This window comes from Trachypithecus francoisi, unplaced genomic scaffold (assembly GCF_009764315.1).
Source record: "Trachypithecus francoisi isolate TF-2019V2 unplaced genomic scaffold, Tfra_2.0 Contig01531, whole genome shotgun sequence".
In the NCBI taxonomy this organism is placed as follows: Eukaryota; Metazoa; Chordata; class Mammalia; order Primates; family Cercopithecidae; genus Trachypithecus; species Trachypithecus francoisi.
This window is the reverse complement of record NW_022681437.1, coordinates 1,061,458-1,073,199: the sequence shown is the minus strand read 5'-3', so window position 1 is coordinate 1,073,199 and position 11,742 is coordinate 1,061,458. Positions and strand designations below refer to the sequence as shown.

Below are 11,742 nucleotides of genomic sequence, written 5' to 3'. Positions count from 1 at the left end.
GGATCTCCAGATCACTATGAATTGTGTCACCAGACTAACCACAAACTTGAATACCTCTTTAGATCAGACAATCTTGCAGCATGCCATGGGCCTCGTTCTCCATCATATTCCAAACAAGGAGTATGACCAATGGGACTCAAACACTAATGAATTATGCTTAGTGCCTGAATTTTCAGTTGTTCAGTTTTGATTAGTTAATTCATGGAGACTCCTGCTGAAAGGTGAGTTTCAGTTTCTTGGCATTGAATTGTGTTGTCCTCACTCAAACATTTTAAATACCCATATACAGCTGTTTTCTGTGCATTGGATGGTCTCATTACAGTTGGAATAACAAAAACATAAGAGTCATCTAACTTATTTTACATCATGAAATTGTAAATTCTTGACAATTGCTGGATCCAGAAGAGCGATCATGAAGGCTGCAGAGGATGGTGTAACTCCCCATGTCTATGGCTTTGGTCAATCTCTTTTGGACGAGAGGATGACCAAATGGGGGAAGTTGTTAAATTAAGTATGGTTTAAAGTGGCATTTTTACATAATGAAGTGTGGCCTAGCTTGATGTGTAAACAAGTTGTCAGCATACACAGTAGTATGCCTTTGTAACGAAGCAACAGTGTCTCAGTCAACTGTAATAGCAGGACCTTCAGCTGAAGGTCTGAAAGCTGCTAAAAGCTGCTGAAAGCTGCTAAATTATTCCCAAATAAGGCAAATGCAAACTGCACCAATCAAGTAATCCCTATATGTCATTTTCTGTTTTCTGGTTGTAAATATAGCTCACCACATTCAGGGTGGCTGCATTCTGAATAATCTTTGGTCCAGAATGCTGCCTGGTTCTAGAAGCTACTGCTTGCTCAAATAAACTTTGTTGAATTTAACTTGTCTTAGGTTTTTCCTTAATAAACTCCATGAGGTATATGCTGTTTTATCTCCATGAAACATAGTAATTGAAGATTACAAAGGTTAAATAGCTTGTCTAAGCTCTCACAATAAGTTGTAGAGCAGCACTATTGCACCTGTCCTCTTCCAAATATTAAAGCAATTTTAAGTTGAAGATTAAGAAGATTTCATCTGCCTTTCAAATGATTTCAGTATTTTCAAAGTGCCCAAATGGTAAAATCACTTATATATTCTAGCAAGCAAACAATTTATAATTTATTCATCAAGTTATCCTGAATAAGCAATTTAGTTTTTTTGATGATGAAGACATATTGCATAAGTATCAGCATAAGACAGTATTAGTGTAAGACACATATTACCTAGATAGTTAACTAGCTAATCTCTATGATAGGGGATGGGATTCCAAAGTTTCTTAAGACTTAGTGTCTGTTCTTAAAAAACTAGTAGCAGAGTCAGAAAGATAGGTAAAGTGATGATGAAATGTGGCAAGTTCTATAGTAAACATTTGTGTAATATGCTATGGGAAATCAAATGAGGGAATGAGAGTACCTCTATCAGAAAATAACAGTATGTTTCAGAGAAGGAATATTGAAAAGTGAGTAGGAGTTGATCAGATAGAAAAAGGGAGAAAGACATGCTAGACAGTGGGAACAACACAGAAGTATAAAAGTACATGACATGAAAAAGGCATGAATGGTGAAGAGACTATTTCAATAAAGCAGTTGTATATGGTATGTGGTAAAGAGCAGTGGGGAAGGAAGCAGATAAGGTTAACTGATCAGGTCATAAAGGACTTTGTTTACAATGACTAATTTATCTTTATAGTGAAAATATTTGGAGCCATAGAAGATGTTCAAGCAAGAGATGAACAAAATTGTATTTGCATTTTACTTTCAGATTCTAGTCTACAAATTTTACATTTACATTCTATTCTGTAAACAAATAATTCTATTTACAATACCTTTAGATTATTCTTGTGCCAATGTAAATGATGGGATGAGAACAGAGAATCCCGGAGGTAAGAAGACTAAATATATGAATGTTCCACTAAACCGTGTGAGAGAGTACAAGTATCTGAGCTAATACATGGATATAAAAAAAAGATGGAAAATGTATTAAGAAGTAGAAATAGATTAATTAAGACATAGGAAGGAGCGCTCCCAAGGAAACTTGGGAGTATGTCCCAGGCTACTGTCCATTAAAAAAAAAAAAAAAAAAAAAACAGACATAGGTATTGGGTAGTCCATGAATGGTAAAGAAGAGGAGGAACCATCAATGACCTCACAGCAGTTTCTCTTGTAAGCGACTGAATATGAAGTTCATATATAAATGAAAACATAACTTGTATTATGACTTAGTTTTGTTCAACAGATCAGAGTCCAATTACCTTTTGTTATCTTCATGGGAGTTGATTGCACAGCTAACCTCAACAGGCTTAAAAATTCTTCCCACCAGTACAATAATTATGTGAGAAGCTTTGCATAAATTAACAGTAATCTAATCCAACTAAAATTTGTTATTTGATTACACCTTATCTAATTTCTAAAAGAATTTGAAATAACTAGCACTGAAAGGCAGAGAAATATTGTTTTATTTTATTAAAAGACTTTGAAAACCACCATGGAAAATAGGGAACGTGTTTGTTTTGTTCATCACTATCACTTGTTTACTATTATAGTGCTTTGCCCATAGTGAATATTTGTTAAATAAATAAATAAATTGAAAGCAAGTAAAAGACTCACACTAAGTAGCTACAATATAAGTAGAAGAAGTGTTACTGAAAAACTCTGAGTACATTAAGTTTTTTAAATTTGAAACATATTTTCCGAGAATTTTCAATGTAGTCAATGCTGAAGACTTTCCATAGAAAACCTGTAGCAAAACATTACATTTATCATAGCAAACATTTTTAAATTTTGTATTTAACACAAAAAATACTTTAATTATAACAGGAGGTGCAGTGTGCCGCTAGCTAAATATTATTTTTTTTTTTTTTTTTTTTTTTTTTTTTTTTTTTTTTTTTTTTTGAGACGGAGTCTCGCTCTGTCGCCCGGGCTGGAGTGCAGTGGCCGGATCTCAGCTCACTGCAAGCTCCGCCTCCCGGGTTTACACCATTCTCCTGCCTCAGCCTCTGGAGTAGCTGGGACTACAGGCGCCCGCCACCTCGCCGGCTAGTTTTTTGTATTTTTAGTAGAGACGGGGTTTCACCGTGTTAGCCAGGATGGTCTCGATCTCCTGACCTCGTGATCCGCCCGTCTCGGCCTCCCAAAGTGCTGGGATTACAGGCTTGAGCCACCGCGCCCGGCCAATATTATCTTAAAACATACTACCATGCATTACCATAAACTTCTCATTGTCAAACAGTTTTAGGAAGGATCAGGACTAGTTTTGCCAGTAAAATATTGTGGATTGGGGGGAATATTGTATTAAATAAATATTAAACTGCAAATCAACAGACATTTCATTTTGCTGTTGAAGTTTCTTCCTAGAGTTTTCTTCTTTCACATTGTTACATTTTGCCAGCCAGCTGTAGATGAAAACACAATGCAGTATGTTACACTCACAGTCAATGGATTCTGTTTCTAAGTTATGCTTCTCACAAAGTCCATACTTTTAATAAATACTATATGTTATGTTGTAACTTAATTATTATCAGAATTACTTTGAAATGAGAGGCAAAGACCAAAAGAACAATAAGATGTGACTACAGAAACTATTAAAGAAGCCAAATAATTTACTAAGAAAGCCAAATTAGAAAACAAAGAGTTTTATATTAAGGATGACAGAAAGATGACTTCTCATGAAATACATTTATTTGCCAACGGCCTAAAATTCATTCATGAATTCTAATCCAAAATATATACTTCGAAGCTTTAAGACACTCTGAAGCTAGAGTGATCAATGCCTCTTGGCTTTCCTTAGACTTTACTACTTTTAGCACTGAAAGTCCAGTATCCCATGAAACCTCTCTGTTCCACATTAGCAGGGATGGTTAATCACTCTATCTGAAACACATCAGAAAAAAACAAGAAAAATGTGATTTTATACCACGTACATTCATTCATGCTTTATTAAGCTCTGACACAACCAAACGATTCATTTCAATGTAAAATAAAAGCAATTAACCTGAATCCACTTATTAAAGTAAAAAAAGGAACTATGTCCTTCAGTTTCATTATATGTTTTCAAGTAGCTTATTATCCTGAATTATAACTGAAAAGAATTAAGTAGTTCCAGTAAATTCAGAACTATACCTTTCATTGCAAAATAATTATGTTATGGCTAGATCGAATACAGCAGACTTCACGTCTATTTTTACTCTGTCTCTCACATACTGCTCCTCTGTAGTTATAAATTTTACAAGTGATAACAGTTTAAACTAAGAAATTAACTCAACAAAAAACTCATGGTTAAGATAGTTCCCTTCTTCACGTATTGAAGAACTAGTAGCAAATAAAAATTAAATTATATCAGCAAAGCTTAACATTGGGGGGATACATTTACAATATGCATATAAAAAGCAACTTCAATGTTGAAATGCTAAATTTCATGTAGAAGTAAAATATTTTTTCTTTCTTTTCTTTTCTTTTTTTTTTTTTTTTGAGGCGGAGTCTTGCTCTGTCTCCCGGACTGGAGTGCAGTGGCCGGATCTCAGCTCACTGCAAGCTCCGCCGCCCGGGTTTACGCCATTCTCCTGCCTCAGCCTCCCGAGTAGCTGGGACTACAGGCGCCCGCCACCTCGCCCAGCTAGTTTTTGTATTTTTAGTAGAGACGGGGTTTCACCGTGCTTAATAGGCCATTTTATTCCAAAAAAATTATAAAGACTATTCTCATATTCTTACTCAGAAACAGACATAAACATCCTCGATTTTGATGGTGCCCTAATGTTTATATCTGATTCTTCACTAGGGTTTGAGGCTGAAAACCAACTGGCGCCAATGGAATCCAAGAAGAAATCTTCTGTGCTGGGATGTGGCTTCAGAGAAAGGTTTTCTTCCATGATTAGGAGTGATAAACTAGGCAAATGTTCTGCCTTGCCCTTCCCTGCATCAAATATAGTCTGTCAGCATGAGATTCCTGGGGCTTCAGTTATAAATATGTGAGGATGAGATCCTTCAAGGGGAAGCCTGAGAGAATAAAAGAAGCCACTTAACCAACACCTGAACCATCTCTCTCTGGTATTTTTTATGTGAAAGTAATAAACCTCTAGGGTTTAATTCCATTTCAGTCTGGTATTCTAATACATGTGGCTGGAAGTATCTTAATTGATACTCCAGTTTTCCAACCACAAAAACAAAAATACTGTAGCTGTCAACTTGATAAAAGGCAACTTGTTGGATAAACAACTAAACTTATCACTTTGGCATTTGTCTTTACCTATTTCATTGTTTTTATATAGTTAGGTTTTTGTTTCTCTGAATTGAACTTTTATTCTGCCTCAAGATGCACAGGACTAATAATTTCTCCCAAGGACTAACATCATGCCAGCTTCCACTCATAAATAACCGAAAATCTTGTTATAAGAATTACTGCCAGGAGCGGTGGCTCACGCCTGAAATCCTAGCACTTTGGGAGGCCGAGGCAGGCAGATTGCCTGAGGTCAGGAGTTTGAGACAAGCCTGACAAACATGGAGAAACCCCGTCTCTACTAAAAATACAAAAATTAGCTGGGTGTGGTGGCAAGCGCTTGATCCCAGCTACTCTGTAGGCTGAGGCAGGAGAGTCGCTTGAACCCGGGAGGCAGACGTTGCAGTGAGCCAAAACTGCGCCACTGCACTCCAGCCTGGGTGACAAGAACGAAACTCCATCTCAAACAAACAAAAAAAAAAAAAAAAAAAGGACTAACATGTCAATACAGAGACAAAAAGTTCCCAGAAAACTTTCCCACTTGAAATGTTCATAAAGGGAATTTCCAGTTTCCAGTTAATCATGTAAAGAATGTGGAGGTCAACAGTCCTGTCCACACAACAACAACAAAAGCTGAACAAACTGAAAATCAACACCATATTATTGATTCATCAGAGAACTTAGGTCATAGGGCAAACCACTGTCTCCAAAATTGTAGAAGATAAGTAGATAGAATAACAACTTATTGAAGCAGAAATGCACGCACAGAAATCCCCATGTTAACCAATCCAGAGTAGAAAAATCTAAACAATAATTATACATTTCTGGAGGATATGTGTGAAAAAAGTTTGAGAGTTAAAAGCTCCAAGGTGAGGGTAGTCTTAGAGATGCTTTCACATTTTTGTGAGTTTTACTGCCAAGAGATAACTAGGTTCTCACAGTGAACATCGGAGAAAAATGTCTTAGTTATTTCAGCAGGAGGAGAGGAAAAGCAGCCATTAGGCAATACTCTGAGAGCATTCAGTTTTTCACAAGGCCCGCCCTCAAGAAAGACTATTTTGTCAAAGCTGTATCCACTGGGGCTTTACCAGAGGCTAACCAACCTGGAAGGAAAGTATTTAACTTCAGCAATATCTGGAGCCCCTGTATCACCTAGGTGGTGGAGGAATGATGAGAAGCAATTACAAAGGTCATAGCTCAGGGAAACAGGCTCACTAAAAGGCTGAGGTCAAACCATAGGGCAATATAATGATTCTCCTTCCACCCACATTCTAGCAATACATCAGTGAAGACCTATATGCCACAGTTATCCAGTATATCATGACTTCCTTCCAACAAAAAATCACAAAAGACCACACAATTTGAAGAGACAAAGCAAATGTAAGATCTGGATTCAGATATGACACAGAGGATTATCTGACAGAAAATTAAAAATAACTGATTTAATAAGCCAAATATTCTAATGAAAAAAGTGTCAACATGCAAGAACAGATGGATAATGTAAGCCATGAGATGGAAATTTTAAGAAAGAATACAAGGAATTGCTAGAAATCAAAAACACTGTAACAAAAAAGAAGAATACCTTTGATGGGTCATTAGTAAACTGAACATGGCCCATGAAGGAAACAGTGAACTGGAAGATAATGTCAATAGAAATTTCACAAACTGAAACGCAAAGAACAAAAATACAGAAAAAAAAATAGAACAGAAATGTGAGATGACTACAAAAGGTATAACATATATGTAATGAGAATACTGGGAAAAGAAGAAAAAGAGAAAGGAACAGGAGAAATACTCGAAGCAATAATGACTGAGAATCTACTAGGATTAATGTCAGACACCAAACCACAGTTACAGGCATTTCAAAGCACACAGAGCAATATAAATGTCAAAAAGTCTACACCTGCGAAAATTATATAAAGAAAATCAAAGACAGAAAAAATATTGAAAAAGATCACAAGAGACAAAAATATCTTAACTGGAAAGCAATAAGGATAAGAATTATATTGGACTTCTTTTTTAAATTGCAGCCTGTGCCATCAGAACCAGCTGCTGCAGCCACATAGGTAGCCAGAATCAGAGGAAAGGTGGGCAGGGCTGGGTAGGGCTGGGCAGGACTGTGCAGGGTGGGGCAGGTTTCTGGCTGCCCACCATGCACTGCTTTGGAGAAGGCGGGAAGCTTCCCAGCCCAGAAGGAATTTCTAGCTAGTTTTGAAGTCAGTGCCTCCAGAGTCAGCATGGTGGCCGTAGACAACAAGATAGAGCAGGCCATGGATCCCTGGATCTGATGAAGAATCATCTAATGCATGCTGTGAGAGAAGAGGTGGAGATTCTGAAGGAGCAGATACTAGAGCTGGTGGAGATGAACTCCCAGCTGGAGTGCAAGAACACCCTCTTGAAAACCCTGGCAAGTCAGAGCAGCTGGAGAAGTTCCAGTCTGGTCTGAGCCCTAAAGAGCAAGCTGCGGAATCCCAAGTGCCTGAGACCCTTGGTGGTTCTGCAGTGTAAGTGGTTCTGTCCTCAGAGTGAGCAAAGACACTAAACTTGTTTTACCTAGTTATTTCCAGTTTGTTTTTGGCTCCCCAAGCATCATATCATGAGAAGTTTACACCTTGCATAGCTGGTGTCAAGAGACGTCCTAAGAACATGGCCAGGCCGGGCACAGTGGTTCACGCCAGTAATTCCAGCATTTTGGGAGGCTGAGGCAGTCAGATCACTTGAGGCAAGGAGTTCGAGACCAGCCTGGCCAAGTTGGTGAAACCCCATCTCTACTAAAAAAATACAAATATTAGCTGGGTGTGGTGGCTCACGCTTGTAATACTAACTACTCAGGAGGCTGAGGCACGAGAATTGCTTGAACCTGGTAGGTGGAGGCTGCAGTGAGCCGAGATTGTGCCATTGCACTCCAGCCTGGGTGACAGAGCGAGACTCTGTCAAAAAAAAAGAAAAAGAAAAAGAAAAAAGGAAAAGGGACATGGCCACCTGGGTCCACTCTAGTGACAGATCCCCGACAAAGAGCAGATCTCTGGAGGCTGAGTTGCATGGGGTCTAGTAACTCCAAGCCAGTGAGCCTCTAATGCTACTGCACCCTGGGGACTCCCAGGGACTGGGCAACTTAGTTGCACCTGGCAAAGAGGAAGGGTAGTTTGAGATGTGACAACAGTTTTCTCCAGAAAGTGTAAGGGGCCTGTTTCTCATTCCATGGACGTCTTCAACAACTTCACCTGACAACAACTGTTCCTATGAATAAGTCACTTGTGTTTTAAGCAGAGGCAGCCTCCCTTTTCTCCTCTGCTTTGTGAAAGCAGAGGACACAGATGGGACAGATTGAGCCAAGTCAGCCTTCTGTTGGTTAATATGGTATAAAGCATGGTTTTGTACACAGTGCAGTGTGAGATTACAGCTTCAAGATGACTGCTTACAAAATTCTGCTTGGTTAGTATTGGCATAATTTTTCTTAAAGTCACAAATGCACACACACACGTGCACACACACACACACATAGGGCTTGATCTGTGTCTTAGTGTAGTGATGTATACATACACTCATCCACCTACATGTCGAAGGGTCTAAACAGCTTTGGGAGTATTGACTGGTATCTTATCTCTTAAGGCTAAGTCGTTTGACTGTATTCATTTGCCATATTGATTCTGTTTCTCCTTTAGGTTAAGTAAAACTCGTAAGTAAAGGCAGGGAAGGTGCTAGCCTCTGAATGCAACCACAGATGCCTTACTGCTGCAATCCTTTCCCCAGCTGTCCACTGAAGACACATGAAGTCATTTGAATGCCAAGCCCACCATTCACTGGTGCTGACTTCATAGAATGGGGTTAACAGATCAGTTTGCACTTCACAGTGCCATTTAAATTATGTTTAATTATTTTAAAATAAATAAATAATTATGTGGAAAACTTACAAGTGAAAAGAAGGAAGGTGTCCTACTGTGGATGAGGGATGGACAAGGGAATGGCTTTAACCCAATGGAGCCTGGGAGGTGTATGCAGGGAGCTTGTCTGTAGGGGAGTGATATGGTTTGGCTCTGTGTCCCTACCCAAATCTCACCTTGAATTGTAATAATCCCCGTGTCAAGGGCGGGACCAGGTGAAGATAACTGAATCACGGTAGTAGATTTCCCTATGCTGTTCTCATGATAGTGAGTGAGTTCTCACGAGATCTGATGGTTTTATAAAGTGCTTCCCCCTCCACTTGGCATTCACTCTCTCTCCTGTTGCCCTGTAAAGAGATGACTTCCACCACGTTTGTAAGTTTCCTGAGGCATTTTCCCAGCCATGTGGAACTGTGAGTCAGTTAAAACCTCTCTTCTGTATAAATGATGAAGTCTCCGGTATTTCTTCATAGCAGCATGAGAAAGGACTGATACAGGGAGTGTGTAATAGTTTCTAACACCTTATCCTGATGTATGTTTCCAGGATTTGAATTTTGATTTTTCAAATGTAGCTTGAAATTTCAATAAACTTTCCTCTTTTTTTCTAAAAAAATAACTGTGCTAACAACAAGAAAGTACAATAAAATATGTAAAGTCTTGAAAACAACCCACCAACCTCGAATTATCCATCCAGCCAAATTAATTTTCAAAAGTGAAGGACAAATAAAGACTCTTCCAGATAAACAAAAACTGAGGCAATTGTTGCCATAAGACTACCTGGCAAGAAAGCTTAAAAACAATTACTTAAAGATAAGGAAAATAACACAGGTCAGAAACGTGGATCTAAATAAAGAAAATGAGAACATTAGTAAATGAATAAATGAAGATAAAATAAAACATATTTCTTATTTTTAATAGTCTAACAAATAAGTTTGTTCAAAATAGTAATAGCAGCAATGCATACAATTATTATAGCTATAGATAAGTTAAATGAATGACAGTTATTACAGAAGGAATGGGAGGGAGAAATTAGCAATACTTCATTAGAGGGTAATTGTACTGCTTCCAAAGTGGCATAGTGTTATTTGAAACTAGAGTTGCATTTATTGTAAATATATATTTTAATCTCTACAGCAACCAATAAGTAAAAGTAGTTTAAAGAAGAGTAAAGTATAAAAAAAGTATAATGTATACGCTAAGAAAGGTGAGAAAAAATCATATCAAATCATCAATTAAGATTGAGGAGGCAGAATAAAAATGAAAGATAAAAATCAAAAGAAAGGACAATGAATAGAAAACAGTAAACAATGTTGCAGATATTAACCAAATTATATCAGTAATCACCTTAAACATCAATGATTTAAATATACCAATTAAAAGACAAAGACTGTCAGAGTGGATGACAAAAGAAGACCCAACTGTGTGTTGTCTTAAAAAAAAAAAACTATTTTCAATATAAAGACATATCTAGATTAAAAGTAAAGGGATAAATAAAGTGAGTGGCTATACCAATTTCAAAGAGTGTAGACTTCAGAGCAAGAAAACATGTCACGGACAAAGAGGACTGTTATCTAGTGATAAAAAAGTCAATTATTCAAGGAGACATAATATTTAATGAATGTGTCTAAAAACAGAGTGTTAATATAGATGTGGCAAAACTAATAGAAATGCAAGGAGAACGATACTATCTACTATTATATTGGAATACTTCAACACCCCTCTGTCAGAAATGAACAGATCCAGCCAGAAGAGTATCAGGAAAGATACAGTTGAACTTAACACTATCAATCAATTGAATCTAATAGACACTTATAGTATATTTTACCCAGCAACAGGAGAAAGCACATTATCTTCAAGCTTACACGGATTCAGCAAGATAGACCTTATTCTAGGCCACAAAACACACTAAACCAAATTTAAAAGAATATAAATTATACAATGTGTGCTCTCAGAGCACAATGGAAATAATTAGAAACCTACAACAGAAAGATAGCCGGAAAACCACAAAATACATAAAGATTAAGCAACACACTAATAAGTAAGACACACGGCTACCAAAAAGTCTCAAGATAAATTTAAAACTACTTTGAACTAAATGAAAATGAAAATACAACTTATCAAAAATCATTTGATGCCACAAAACTAGTGCTTACAAGGAAATCTATAGCAGTGAATTAATATGAATTTATATATTAAAAAGAAGAAAGATCTGAAATGAGTAATCTAAGCTTTCACCTCATTAAACTAGAAAAAGAGCAAACTGAATCCAAAGTAAGCAAAAGAAATAATATAACACATATTTGAAATAAATCAATGAATTTGGAAACAGGAAATCATAGTAAAATCAATGAAACCAAAAGTTGTTTCTTTGAGAAGATCAATAAAGTTTATAATACTCTAGCCATGCTAACTAAATATAAAAGAGAAGACACAAATGACTAATATCAAAAATAAAAGGGAAGCCATAATGAGTGAACATCAAAGTGGTAAAAAAGAAATAAACTATATGCCCACAAATTTTATAACATAGATGAAATAGACTAATTCCTTCCAAAATATAATTTTCTAAAACTCACACAAGAAGGAATAGATTATCTGAATACTCCTGTGTCT

General features: G+C 37.0%; 1 pseudogene; it reads left to right on the top strand.

Annotated features, from left to right (window-relative positions):
• Window positions 1–201: 201 nt before the first annotated feature.
• LOC117062675 lies at window positions 202–7,753 on the top strand (annotated as a pseudogene).
• Window positions 7,754–11,742: the final 3,989 nt, after the last annotated feature.